The sequence below is a fragment of the Pinus tabuliformis genome, chromosome 5_1 (genome assembly GCF_031772625.1).
Source record: "Pinus tabuliformis cultivar Carrire ecotype Pingquan chromosome 5_1, CPIR1, whole genome shotgun sequence".
NCBI classification, from domain to species: Eukaryota; Viridiplantae; Streptophyta; class Pinopsida; order Pinales; family Pinaceae; genus Pinus; species Pinus tabuliformis.
In genome coordinates, this window is record NC_142305.1 from 738,014,659 (window position 1) to 738,030,671 (window position 16,013).

Here is a 16,013-nt window from a genome sequence, read left to right on the forward strand (position 1 = left end):
AATATTTTTAATTTCTGGACTTCTGACTCAAAACAGAAAGGGGAAGGGGACTTTTCAAGACCTCTTACCTCTTGGGCTGGTACTTTGAGGATGACTGGATCAGTTGCTGGTCTCTTCTGTCTGATATTCTGTGGTTCTGTCTGGGTAGCAGCTTTTTGGGCAGGATTCTCCTTGACATTGTTTGCTTTTGACCTCAGATTATATCTTTGTTGTTCACTAGTCTGCAAAATAGCCTCTATGTCCCACTCTTGACTGGTTTGGTCCTATAGTAATGATTCTTGATATGCATCCAATGTCAAAAAGGTAGCACTACCTTTATCTTCCATGCAATGAATTTCATCCTCTTCTTCAAACTGCTACTCCTCCATGAATAGATTCTGGAAAGGAGCCTTAACTCTCTGTTCTTCATTTGCTTCTTTACCCGATGGAATGATTTGCAACTGTTAATTTGCTCTTTTGAATGGGTTTGGATTTCTTGGAGCAAATGTGTTTGGAAGCCTTGCTTTCCCATAACTCTGCTCAACTTTTAGCTTAGATATCTCAGCAGCTAATGACTCTATCATCTTAGTCATCTTATCTAATTTGGGTTCTGAAGATGAAGCAAAGGAAGAAGAAGCCTCAGCTCTCTGCCTCCTTCTGTCAGCATGACTTTTAAGCTTTTCTGCAGCCATAATATTTGATTCCACCTCCAGCGCTGCATCTTCCATATAAGCTAGAGTGGCACATCTTCTTTCTCTCAAAAGCAGGCAAAAATCTGAGTCAAAAGCATTGGCATAAGTGAGTTTGGCAGAGGTGGGGGTAGGCTTTACTTCAGCTGGTATCTTACTATACATATGGTTAAATCTTTTATTAACATTAGGCAATGATTCCCCATTCTCCCTCTTTAGGTTTCCAAACTATGTATGGTAATAGAGCAGATCTTTCCTATCCCCCCATTGCTTCAGGAATGCATCATCCAATCCTTCAATGTTTGCTATGGACCTATGGGGAAATTCTATGAACCACTTTCTAGCCTCTCCATCAAGGCTCTGGAAAAACACTCTCATCCACACATCATCTTCACTGATATCTAGGTTATCAGCATAGCTATAAAAAGACTCAAGGTGTTCTTCAACTGTTACTCCCTCTGTACCAGTGAATTTGGGCATATGTTTATGATATTCTCCTGTAGGCATGGCATTCAAAGGAACAGGCAAGACCAGGGGTCCATACCTAGCAGATATGATTCTTTCCATCTTTGTGGGAGCTTGCTGACCTGCCATGACTGGGATATGTGGAAGGATACTGGCAGATTGAATGGTAGGACGTAATGAAAAAGATGAAAGACACAAAGGACTATGATGGACTATATGGGATGCTTTCTTTGGACCGAGATCCAAAGGGGAACTGACTGAACAAGGAGCTTTATGAATCTCTGAGGGTATTTCTTCACTAACAATGCTAGGCTCTATATCTTCAAAATGTACATTCTCAACTATAATATTCTCTTGCAGAGATACATAAGATTTCTTAGGCTTACCTAATCCTGATGCTCCTTTCTGTAATGTTCTCCCTCGCTTAGCAATCTTCTCAGGGTCAGGCACTGGGTCAGCTGGTGATTTCTGAGGATTTCTTCGGGTATGCCTCACAAACTAAGCCAGAACTGAAATGTGGAGTCTCCACTAGGTTGGTTCTTGATCCAGGTGGATATTGGTGGCCACCTGCCAAGTCCACCTGGACCCCCACCATTGTCTTTCTCAGCATTTTCAGTTTCCTTAATTGTAGCACAACTTACTATTTTTAGCAGTTTTTCGGGTCCTGAACTTCCGGAGCCGTTTTGAGGCCCTAAACGACGTTTTTTGGGGAATCCGAGGGCAACACGAGTCCATGGAATGGACTGGTGTTGCCCGTTCCAACAATGATAGTGCTCGGATAGATCTTTCTAATGAGCTATTGTACGCGTCAAACGGAGATCATATGCCAAAGTTACGACCCCGGGAAGTTGATGTACCAACTTACCCCCAAACGGGGCCCACAGTTTGGCGTTTCATCTCCTAGGGTTAGGTTTTGGAATGTTAAGGGTTTTTTCCATTGTTTCTCAACAATAAATAGGCCTTCGAGCCTCATTGTAACATAGTTCAGAGGCATGTAGCCATCACATCTCTCCTCAGAGATAAGCTACCATCGCCCGAGCTAGTTTATTTCCATTTCTGTTTGTAAGCATATTTCAGTATTTTCCATTAATGAAATGAAGTATTATTTCCACTGCATCTTTGTGTATATGGTTATCTCTGTAATTTGTTTCGTTCCTGTTTAAATCCGGATCAGTGGTATCAGAGCGATCTGCTTTTTCTCTGTTTTTCTTTGCATGTCCCCAACAAGGTCGGGATATAAGGAGTTAGGGCTTGAACTGGTTGAACCTTTGCAAGACCAGCCTCGCAAATCCCGACGGCCTCCCATGGCGGACGAGAAGAAAGATGAGGGGGCAGGAGATCCCATCAAAATCTTGCTCGAAGAAGCGCTCGAGCGACAACGGAACGCGATGATGGACAGCTTTGCGCAGATCCTTCAGCGGCTACCCAGAAGCGGCGCATCGGCTTCCAGCAGCTCCTCTGGAAACGCCACACCCTTTAAGGTACAAGTTAATTTTGAAATCCCCATATTCAAGGGTCAGATAGACGCCGATGCCGTAGATAAATGGTTAAATCTGCTAGAGGGTTATTTTTCTGTTCATGAATTTTCGAGTCGGGAAAAGATTGTTTTTGCTCTTCTCAAAGCAGCCCCCCACGTCAAGGACTGGTGGGAAACCTACTGCGAGCAGAAGGATGAAAGTACTGGCTCACTATTTTCAGCCGCACCCACCTGGGATTCGTTCCGGGATGCCATCAAGGAGCAGTACTACCCTATCGGAAGCTATGAGGATGAATACATAAAGTGGACCACGCTGCGGCAGGGAAGGGACCAAGATGTGCCGGAGTTCACCAATCTTTTCCATACCCTTCACACAAAGTTGGGTATCAAGGATTCGGAGCAACATTTGATACTCAAATACCGTGGCTGCCTGCACAAGTACATCCAGGAAGAAATACAGTTCCTAAACATCCCCTCGCTCGGCGCAGCATACCGGTATGCCGTCAAGGTCGAGCAGAAGTTTAAACAAAAGAAGCGAGACTTTGGATCTGCGAATCCAAAGCAGGGGAAAGGTGCCCCTAAACCACAGAACAAAGGACAAATCCAAGGCGGGACAGCCCAAGACAACCAGCCGAAGCTGCAAGCAAAGAGCAACGCCGCGAAGCCGAGAAAGGACACTGGAAAATGGTGCGAGTTCCATAAGAGCTCCACTCACAACACAAGTGAGTGTCGGGCCAAGCAGTCACTGGTGGCTGAGCTAAAGGTTTCAGAATCAGATGCATGTTCCGACTCTGAGTCAGAACCCGATAAGGGGTATGAAAAAGGGAAGCAGATCATTGATGCGGATCCCAGCGCCACTGTTGCTACCACAAAGATCCAGAAAAATGAACCCGAAGATCCAGAGGAGGAGGAGCGTCTCTTCCACTCCCAGATGTGGGTAAAGGGCTCCCCGATACAGTTCATTGTTGATAGCGGGAGTCAAAAGAACCTCATTTCGGCAGAGGTCGTGAAGCGGTTGGGCTTACCGACCACAGCACATCCACAACCATACACCATTGGGTGGCTTCACCAAGGGCGAGATCTTCGCGTGAGCCAGCAGTGTCGCCTTCCATACAACATCAAGCCCTTCACGGATGAGGTATTATGTGACATTGCTCCCCTTGAAGTTTGTGATGTATTACTAGGACAACCATACTTGTGGAAGCGACATGTTGTGTATGAATCAAGGCCCCGTGCTGTTATTATTACATTGGGAAATAAGTTCTTCAGGATACCAGAGGTCGCACCACCTGCCGCCATCTCTTTGATTACTGCAAAATAATGCAGTAAGATCATTTCCAAAACCAGGAAATTTGTTTTCCTGATGATACGCCCTCAAGGGAAGAAGAAGACAGTGGCCGCGGCCTCCATACGGGGTCCCTCTGCACGGCAGCTACAGATGGACAAGATTGTGGAGGAGTACGAAGACATCTTCACCTCCCCGGTAGGGGTTCCTCTGCACTGTCAAGTCAAGCACTCCATCGATCTGACCCCAGGTGCGCCGCTACCCAATGGACCAATTTATCGGCGCTCCGTTCTGGAGAACAATGAAATCAAGAGGCAGATTCAGGAGCTCCTGCAGAAAGGTCACATCCGTCCGAGTTCTTCGCCCTGTGGGAGCCCGATAGTGTTGGTACAGAAGAAGGATGGGACGTGGAGACTCTGTATTGACTATCGGGCGCTGAACAAGATCACTGTCCGTAATAGGTACCCGATCCCACGGATTGATGATCTCCTAGACCAACTAAAGGGGGCGAAATATTTCAGCAAGATCGATCTGAAGTCAGGATATCACCAGGTACCAATTGAACCCTCAGATGTGTGGAAGACTGCCTTCAAATCCAAGGAGGGCCTCTTCGAATGGTTGGTCATGCCTTTCGGATTGACGAATGCTCCTGCAACCTTTATGAGGCTAATGGATGACATCTTGCGGCCATTCACCAACTCCTTTATAGTAGTATACTTGGATGACATTCTGATCTTCAGCCAGAGTTGGGAAGAGCACCTCCAACACATCTGACAGGTTCTCCAAACACTGCGGCAACACAAGCTATGTGCCAATTTGGAGAAATGCACTTTTGGCATGACCGAGGTTCAGTATCTGGGATACATCATTGATGAACAGGGGGTGCATGTCGATCCAGCCAAGGTCCAAGTCATTCGGGATTGGCCCTCTCCAACCACTCTAACAGAGCTCCGCAGCTTTCTAGGTCTTGCCAACTTCTACCGCAGGTTTGTGTTGGGATTTTCTCATATTTCTTGGCCCTTGAGTCAAGTCACCAAGGGCGGGGCGAAAGCAAAATTCTTTTGGTCTGAATCTCAACAGAAGGCATTCAGGGAGTTGAAGGATCGCCTCTGCACGGCACCAGTGCTCACGTTACCAGATTTACAACAACCATTTGAGGTCGAGACAGATGCCTCTGACTATGCTATTGGGGCAGTCCTTACTCAACATGGACATCCAGTGGCATATCACAGTGAAACACTTTCAGACACAGTCCGGAAGTACCCCACTTATGATAAAGAGATGTATTCCATTGTACAGGCCTGCCGACAATGGAAGCATTACATTTTGGGGAAGGAAACGGTCATCCACACAGACCACCGACCTCTGCAGTTCATACAGACCCAAGGGAAATTGCAGAATGATCGCCATCAGAAGTGGTCTACATACCTGCAACAGTTTCACTTGAATATCAAGTATAAAAAGGGCAGCACCAATAATGTTGCAGATTGCCTCAGTCGACCACCGATCATGGCGCTAACCACCGTGCTCAACTCTTGCAGGCACGAGACTTCTGATTGGCCACTTCTCTACAAAAGCGACCCAGAATTCGGCCACACATACCAGACACTCTTGGAGGGTCGGCAGGTTGCAGATTTTCACCTCCAAGATGCCCTATTATGCCACCTCGGTCACCTTTGTGTTCCTTCAAGCGAGCGTGCCAAGATGATTTGGGAAGCACACTACAGTCGGGCTGCTGGGCATTTCGGGGTCGAGAAAACAGTGGCAGTACTGCAAAACTATTTCTATTGGCCGAATCTTTGACAGGATGTTGGGAAGTACATCCGATCATGTACTGCCTGTGCCATTGCCAAACCGACCATTAAGAAGCAAGGCCTCTATACCCCGTTGCCTACCCCTAGTCGACCTTGGGAATCCATCTCCATGGATTACATGTCAGGCCTTCCTTCCACTAAGCATGGAAATGACTGTGTTTTTGTGGTCGTCGACAGGTTCTCAAAGATGGCCATTATGATGGCCTGCAAGAAGAATATCACAGCAGAAGCCACTGCTAAACTCTTCTTTGAACGAGTGTGGGTGCACTTTGGGATCCCACAGTCTATCATCTCAGATCGGGACAGTCGGTTTCTCAGCACCTTTTGGTCCAGTCTCTGGTCAATGCTGGACACCAAACTCACGAAGTCCACAACCTTCCATCCTCAAACTGATGGCCAGACAGAGGTTGTCAATAGGATGATTGTGCACATTCTGCGCATGTATAACTCAAAGCATCCACGCACATGGGACGAGAGCCTCCCCTACATTCAACACAGCTACAACCGAGCTCTTCACAGCTCCACTGGCCATAGCCCTTTTCAGGTGGGTTTGGGATTCTAGCCACTATGCCCCATTGATGTGGCCATGCCACTTGCAGCTACTCACATGAATTCAGCTCATGTCCAGTCCGAAACAGATAAGGCCACCAGCTTCATTGAGCGCATCCAACATATTCGCCAGCAGGTCCATGACATTCTTGAGAAATCAAATGCCAAGTACAAGCAGCGACATGATCAACATCGGGTGCCACACAAGTTTCAGGTGGGCGACAAAGTCTGGTTGCATTTGCAAAAGGAACGCCTTACTGGAGCCTATCGGAAATTGAGACCACTCCGGTATGGTCCTTACACCATTACTAAGGCTATGGGAGACAATGCATTTGAGCTCAGCATTCCCCCATTCCTTGGCCTGCACCCAGTATTCAATGTGGACCGCCTTCGGCCATACTTTCCACCATTGCTAGACACATCCGACATTACAGAACAGCTCAAACCCACAGAATTAAATCCAGATTGCATGGAACAAGCTGCAACTGATCGGATCATGGACACACAGATCAAGAACACTCGCCGATAGAATATCCAACTGTATCGAGTTGTCAAAGCGGGCCAACTCCTTCAGCAGGGCAAGTGGCTCACCAGGGAACAAGTTCAGCAGAAGTTTCCTCATCTCATGGAGGAGCTCAACGCAATGGGGACCATTGCTTCCTAAGGGGGGAGGAATGATCCAGGTGGATATTGGTGGCCACCTGCCAAGTCCACCTGGACCCCCACCATTGTCTTTCTCAGCATTTTCAGTTTCCTTAATTGTAGCACAACTTACTATTTTTAGCAGTTTTTCGGGTCCTGAACTTCTGGAGCCGTTTTGAGGCCCTAAACGACATTTTTTGGGGAATCCGGGGGCAACACGAGTCCATGGAATGGATGGAATGGACTGGTGTTGCCCGTTCCAACAATGATAGTGCTCGGATAGATCTTTCTAATGAGCTATTGTACGCGTCAAACGGAGATCATATGCCAAAGTTACGACCCCGGGAAGTTGATGTACCAACTTACCCCCAAACGGGGCCCACAGTTTGGCGTTTCATCTCCTAGGGTTAGGTTTTGGAATGTTAAGGGTTTTTTCCATTGTTTCTCAACAATAAATAGGCCTTCGAGCCTCATTGTAACACAGTTCAGAGGCATGTAGCCATCACATCTCTCCTCAGAGATAAGCTACCATCGCCCGAGCTAGTTTATTTCCATTTCTGTTTGTAAGCATATTTCAGTATTTTCCATTAATGAAATGAAGTATTATTTCCGCTGCATCTTTGTGTATAGGGTTATCTCTGTAATTTGTTGCGTTCCTATTTAAATCCAGATCAGTTCTCCAGTAGAGTCGCCAGATAGATGATTACAACCAGAAATGTGTCCAGACTTTGTCTATCATCAGAGCTGGATCTATGTCGTTTCCCAGGGAAGCTGAGCTTCACTCTCCTTTCCCCAGCAATGGTGCCAATTAATGTTATCACCCCAAAAAACTCTCCTAGGTTGTAGCTCGGAGATGCTCAGGAACATTACAAACTCAACTTAATGTTGGAAATGGATGAATTGAAGGAATGATTCTTGTTAAAGCCAGATAACCACCTCTACTTTGCTTGACTCCTCACATGTGTGAACACGCCTAGACTACAAGTCTTTAGACCACCAATTACTCACAGTTCAGAGATTGGGTGAATATGGAGAATACTGACCACACCAGCAGATGCACAAGACCTTGTGATGGCCGGCTGCAACCAGTAAAGAGGTCTGCAAATCTAATTCCCTAGTGCACAGACAGGATGACAACTCTCTGTCACTAAGTGAAAAGAAACCTGAATAACACACTCAATGATACATGCAAGATTTAAACACAGAGGTAGGATGATAGCTCCTCTAATGCTAAACATCAAGAGTTCAGGAAAAATGCATATCAGGCACAGCCTAGAACAGAATAGAAATGGAAAGTGAGCAATTAACAACAAAAGAAGCTTGTATTAGCTAAAAATGAAGACGAGACATTGCAAGTATCAAAGCAGTTATAGTCTCCAGAAGTTGATCCTTACATCAAAATAACAACCATCAACCCTGATTACATCTTGTTTCTGGGTATTTATAGAGTTTCATTACAAAGGCACTTGGCCATTCTAAGTATGGAGGGGCCATAATTGACCACCAACCACTTTAAATGCCTGATGGAGTTTCTGGTGCAATTTGCTTGCTTCAGCTAACAAATCCGATCTTCTCAGGTGCTCTGTTGTCCTTCTTACGCAGGTGGAGTGTTTTATGGGATAAAGTCCCATAACTGTTAAATGCGTTCACCTGCTCGGCTCTGTCCGTTTCCCTCTCAGGTATACAGTCTGTTGAATGCGGTGGTTGAGGAAGAAATGCACCATGTATAGGTAGACGGTCATCTTCGTCCTTCGGACGCATGGAAAGATCAGGGCGAGGGGAGTGCATGGCAGATGTACGAGCGGGATGGAAGGAGGAAAGCAGTCGTCGGATCCAGTGGATAAACGGTGGAGATCGTTCAGCGGGAGGTATTGGGAACAAGGTGATCGTGAGCCATCGGATCTCAGGTGAGCAGATCCAATGGCCATCGGGCGCAAGAGACGCGCCGGGGTTAACAGCCGGGGAAAGCAGTTTCGGCAGTGGGTGGTATTGATTGCACCGCCGTGGACCATCGGGAGGTAAAGGTATGAGGGGGAGAGATCCCATTCAACGCATGATGCGTGGTGGTGGGGAACGGGCGAAAACCACTTTTTATCGTGAGTTATCATGCTATCGCTTCACAGGTGCGAGGGAAGCGATCGTCGTCCGATCGTGGCGGGGATGATCAGACGGTGTGGATTTGATCGCACAAGTTTTTGTCGGATGTGACGGGGAAAAAGCTTGTGAAGGTGCACGGTCATGTGAACATAGTTATATGATGGTTTAAACTCTACGCTCGGGGTTAAGGGAAAAAGTTCCTATATGTGATTTTAACAAGAGATCCGGGAAATGGAGGTGAAACAAGGATGATTGAGGTGAAGGGAAGGGTGAGCATAGCTGGTATAGGCCTCTTCTGAGCAAAACCGAGGACCGAGCTTACTCCGGCTCCTTGAATATAAGCAACCTGTAGCAGAGCTAACATACACAATTATGCGGGCGTTGTACTCCAAGTTTGTTACCGTGCATAAGGCAGTCATCCATCTCAACGAATGGTAGCAGCGATGTGCTAGGAGATCACGGATCTTGGCGAACATGCATGCTGTTGTTGATTACATGCAAACATGGACGATGAGATACAAGGGAGCCCCACTTCACTTTCCTAAGATGATGAAGCCCAGAGCGGTCAAGCTGAAGGCACGTATCCGGATTCAGATCCAGAGCTATGAATATCTCCCACAACTCATCACTAGTATACAAGCTTCCCATGCACGTGTATTCAAGATTATGGATGTTGTCGTGCGTGCACATGAGATCTCATCTATTGGGGCTCTCACCTAGGTGAAGACAAAGGAACAGGTATGACTAGAGCATGACTGATACGTCAATGAGTTGATGAGCATTGCCATCAGCCCAGACTTGCCCATGAGTGCAAACACCATGCACAAGTATGTCATTGGTTCAGCCACATTGAAGACAATGATGCACATGCTTTCAGACGAGTTGGACAGAGGAGCCCGAGTAGTGTACCCAGATGCTATGGAGGCAAGTGTCAGGTTCTAGAAAGATGTCACCTTGGATCACATGGACACCATCGTCGACTACCAATTTTGGCATCAGTATGCTACGGTTAACCACAATGAAGATGTCGAGGAGCATAGAAAATTTTAGGGGCGAATTTTCGCCCTTTGGCGAAATTAAGGGGTTTTAAATTTTTAGTGGGCGAATATTTTGTATCATAGTACATTTTTAAAAATCACCTCAAATAGCCCACCTTATTTTAAGGGAAAGGGTAAAAAAGGTAAATTTAGCCCTTGAAATTAGTAGTTACAACCTTCCATTCGCCCATTTTCAAGAATAGGTTTTATTTAAGTGAATCCATTCGCCCATTTTCAAGAATAGGTTTTATTTAAGTGAATCCTATGGGCTAAAGGCCCAAATACCATATTTATAAAAGAGGTATGGTAAATTAATAAAAATATAAATAAATGAGAGGTATGGTAAATAAATAAAACATTTTTTATATTTACTCCATAAGTCACCTTATATACATGCAAGGTGTAAACAAATAAAAATATAAGTAAAGTGGAGGTATGGTAAATAAATAAAACGTCTTTTTATACTTACTCAAAAGGTATGGTAAATAAATAAAAATATAAATAAACTAGACGCATGGTAAATAAATAAAACCTCTTTTTATATTTAGTCCATAACCCTAGTTCTATTTATGAAGGCTCAAGAAAGAGGTTTTATTTAAGTGAATCCTATGGGCCAAATACCATATTTGTAAAAGAGGTATGGTAAATTAATAAAAATATAAATAAACTAGAGGTATCGTAAACAAATAAAACATTTTTTTATATTTACTCCATAAGTCACCTTATATTTACGAACACTCAAAAAATGCTTTATATTTAGGTGAAACCTATGGGCAAAATACTATGGGACAAATACCATGGACTAGATTGTTATTAATACCATGCAAAAAAACATTATTAACCCTAACATTAATATTAATAAAAATAAAAATGGCACATGGTATTGACCCATGGTATTCACCAAAATGGCACATGGTATTGACCCATGGTATTCACCTGGAATGTAGCCTATTTAAATGGGGGAATTAAACCAACATAGATCCATCTTTACTCTCGATCTACTAACCCCCTAGAGGTATCAAATATCGTGATATGCAAACTAGCATAGAGTGAAAAAATATTTGATCCGATCAAGAGTAAAAATGGATGTTGTAATTTAATATATGTTAAACATTTTAGCTTGGTTAAAATAAAAAATAAAATAAAAATCAACTATTAATTTTATTAATTTTTATAAATTACTAATAGTAATTTTTAAGCTCCAGGTTTATGATAACCCATGGTAATACCATGGTATTCATGTGACCATAGACTATTTAAAGGGGAAATTCTATCATCTTAGATCCATCTTAATTCTGGGTCTACCAAGTGCGCAGAGGGATAAATAGATTGCATCCCCCTAAGAGTGGTAGATGTGGAGTTAAGATGGATATAGGTTGGTTTTTATGATAATGAAGATATTAAATAGACTTAGGAAATTATATTGTAAAAACATCTTAAGGTGAATGGTTAAAGCATAGAGATTGGACAAGTATATTTGTATACTTCTGTTTTAAACTGAAACAAATCCAGGGCTAAAAGGAATGGATTGATTGCACTAGTCATCCTTCTATAACTTTCCAACATATGTTGGAGTAAACAGATTGTAATTTGGGTATTTTTTCTAATTGCAAACAGGAACATACTTGTGTATTGGCAGGGTGGTTACGAGGTGCTTAGAAGTAATGAATTTGAATTTTTCTTGGTTTTATATATAGTATTAAGTTTTTTCTCATGCTTTCTTTGAATGGCACGGGTGAATTTTATCCTACACCCACTAGGTTATCGATATGTAATTTTTGTAATTTTGATTTCAAAAGATATTTTAAAGAAATGCAATGATTTCATTTGTGTATTCAATAAACACAAGATTTTATAATTGAGTAAAATATTCGCCATGCCTGGTGAGAGATTTGCCAAAAAATTATGTATACATATCATATTATTGATAAAATCGCCTTCCATTTCCTATATACCATGGAGATTCGCCCATTTATTATACATGTAAATTTAGGGGGGGTTCTTAAAATTTTCCCTATCGAGGAGTTGGTCTTCCAATAGTTGTCTGAGTCATAGTGATGTCTAGCATGGCTTGCTCATGCCATTTTGTATCACATGGGTACATGTGCATTGTAATGTAACGTGTTGTCAAGTGTAAGTCAAGTGTCAATAGTTGGATGTAACAGTCATAGAGTAGATGAAGAGTCATGAGGGTAAGTGAACTATCACAAAGGGGAATGTCAAGGGTCACCCCACCCTTTGCTATAAATAGTCCCTCATAACTCATTATACAAGATTTTGGTCAGCCAAGCTTCCGATAGGGCTATCTTAGAGAAATCTTGGACAATATTGTAACTAACCTTGGCTTCTCCACTGTGCGGAGTTAGTACATCTCTTTGGAGGAGCAGGCAGTTGTGGCTGTAACGTTCCGCTATCGGAATTAGTGGTTGGACATGGATGTATTGTATGACTGGAACGTACACTTCTTAATATAACAAGAGCCAACACATTTCATGCATATGTTGTATTGTATTTCAGCTATCTATTTACTCTAAATAATATATGTACTTGTTTACTTTACGCATGCATGTATAGCTATCTGTGTATGTATGTATGAATATTTCTAAAATGTGTTGTTGGTTTAACCATCAGTCTGGATTGCTAACTAAATTTCCTTCCATGTTGTGATGCATCTTTGCTCATGTGTTCGCTTCTTAACTCGGTGCTATCAAAGGTTTCCAAGGGGTGCATTCATCTCAACCCCTGTGTGTTAGAACCTCTCATGCGCCTTCCTCGGCTCACTGCATATGTCACACCCTTGCTACCAACAAAGTTATCTTACCTGCCTCTGTGTGAAATCGCGGTAAAGGCATTCCTGTACAACCCACTGTTGGGACTCCTACACCAAACGGTCTGAGGTCAAATTGGGACTTCTTACCAGGGTGGTTGGTGGGTCCTGCACTGTCAACAGGATCAACAGTACCTGCAATAAACAAAGCATTTGAACCCATGAAAGCACAGCTCCTGAAGGATGCAGACCAACAACTAGTAAACATACACAATGACACAGGGGGAACCTGCAATTTTCCACTCCCACGACCAGAATAGGTTAAGAGCCTTCCTCCACCCCTAGACTCATAATTAAAAACACCCTTGCCCCAGGCGAAAAATAACTAATACCCTTGAACTTGAGATTTATCTGGCAATCAACCCACGAGGAGGGCGTAATAAGGCCTAGGATAGCACCCTCCCATCAACAGAAGCTAAGAGAATCTATGAGAAAGAACCAGAACACAAGGAAAGCCCAACTAGATGTCGATTAAATACCCCAAGCATGAGAGTGAGTACTGAAACCTACATGAAGAAATATATTTACCCGAACTGCAAGCGTGGGCTCCAGAAGCTTTGGAAACCTGACTTTCCACGAATGAAAATTGAAGTTGTGAAGACAAAGCGACACCCTAGTTGCTCTGATTTCGGGATCCCATGGACTATCCAGCAAACCAGTCCTAACCTAAAGCAATCAAGCCCATGTGTCCACCTCGTTTCTCACCCAAGGCCTTGACCCCGACGAGGCGTCATGGAACCCAACACTAGCACCACTATTCTCCACTCTGTTCAAATTCATTTCCTGAACAAACAAACTGGAGAAGCTTTCACAGTGTCCCATGTATTTAACGATGAAGTGTGAGAATAGTTTCAACACTCGTGGGCATTGAGGTTTGGGACGACACATAATGGCACTATGAATATGCGCATGGGGGTCACACGAGCCCTAGTGGGTGCTCGAAGACATGTGGTAGCCATGAGGGTTACCCCATCGGGGGACTTTAAAAGTCACCTAGGGATTGCATTTGTCCTCGGCCACACCAACCCAGTTGACTATATTTTTAGCATGTCTCCTCCCCCTAGCACGAGGTACAACCACCCCATGTAAGGCTTGATCTTGGGTCACGTTGCTAAGGAGAACCATCCTCAACCAGTTGTACTAGTGAGAGTTGACTATAAGGAAATACATGTTCTTAACCATTAAGCCCACTAAAACTATATATTTATCTCTCATTTAATAAACAAATGTTTTTAATAAAAATAAATTTTTTGCTTTTTATAGATTTCTCCTCCTTTTATTATGGTAAAGAATAAATTAGATAAAATAGATCAAAAATAAATTCTTTCGAATAAAAGAAAAATTATATGCAATAAAATAAAGTCGAATATTATAGAAATTACAATTTTATTTACTCGTACTTGTATATTTTTTAGTTTATATACTAATTCATCACTACTTAAAAAAAAATCAAAGTTGTCTTTAGTGCAACATTTTGGAGTTTCTAGTGCTAGAATTCGGCATTTAAATTTGTGGTGAAATATTGATTTGTGTTATTTAAACTAGTTTTTTGAGTGTATATACGGATTCAACACCATGAAAAACCCCTAGGGCACTTCTATTGTGCAGGGTTTACCCATCAAACTTGTGATTTCAATGAATTCCTCCTGGATTTTAGAGAAATTAGTCCGGAAAAATCCACCAAAAAACTTCCAAAAAGTCACACTAAAGACAACTCTAAAAAAATCTATTTATTTCCGTTCATGTCATTACAAATTTGAATAAATCTATATATATTTTATTTTTCTTTATTTTTATTTTTTATTTCATGATTATAAAATTCAATTATATATTGTTTTGATCTGGTTAGGCATGCACATTTTTCAAAACCAAAGGCCTCAAGGTTCGCATTAAATCTTTTCTAATTTTAAGTCTTTTCATAAAGAGGTAAGTGTTGGCAAAGAAAGTATAGTCTTGCTGGCCAAAGAGGAATACGACAATACAATCTCAAATCCACGGCAGAGCATGAATCAATGGTTGCAATGAGCAATATGGCTATGAAATCCAAGGCAAGTTTTATCACGAGATGGACTTCATTCCTCCAGTCGTCTTTGATCACAACCAATGCTTTGTTTCTTTTAAGGTAAGTAAAGTACTTGAGGAGGTTGAGCGGAAAATTTCACTAAAGGATAGGGCCAATCAGAAAATTCGAATAACCCAACCAAAAGTCTCGCCCTTCCAGGCACTCTCGGCCTACATATGGTAGGCCATCCACGGGCTCGTGCCCTGCCTCCTCACGACCCGAAGAATTTAATCCTGGATTTGAATTTTGTATATTTGCATCTCCAATAAGCTTGTGTTCTAGGGTCATAATATTCTAACCCTGGATGGCTTCTAACTAGCGCCTACATGATACCTATGTGAAATTATCAATTGCTAGCCCCGAACGGCACCTTATTATTCAAGTAGGAGAGAGAGGTAGGTCTTGTTAGCAAGAGGAATTATCTTATAAATGATCGAATAACTCATATGAGGTATAGTTGCTAACACTCTTAACCAAAAAATGATATTATTACATTAACCTATTACAAAGGTAAAATCTTATATCAAATTGTAAAATAAAAATTAATTTTAATCTTTTTATCATTTTAAGAAACAGAATAATGGTATAGATTTGAGTAATAAGTTTTTCCCTAATGATATATATTCTATTAGTGTATTACTGTAAGCCAATGTTGAAAGAAATTTATTGTTATATTTATATTTTATAAGGAATATTTTTATTTTATTTTTTTTTTTTTTTTTTTTTTTTTTTTTTTTTCCAATGATTATACGTGAAATTTCTATAAATTTTAAGATTGGAACCTATGCTGTAATACTATATATATAATAATTTCAAAATTAAAATATACGACTAATTATATTAATCATGTGATTAATAATGAAGACATAAACTATTCACTAATTAGCATAGAATTTTTGAAAAAAAATGAGCAGACATGATTGACCTGCAATGACAATATTCCTTACTTTTGATTTCAGAGTTGAACACTATTTGAATCCTACTAACTATAACAAAGGTTTGGGGATGACTCTCCATCCAACCGCGGACTCAATTACACATAATCTTTCTACAGCTAGCCACCCCTGAGCCCTTAATCATTCTACAACTG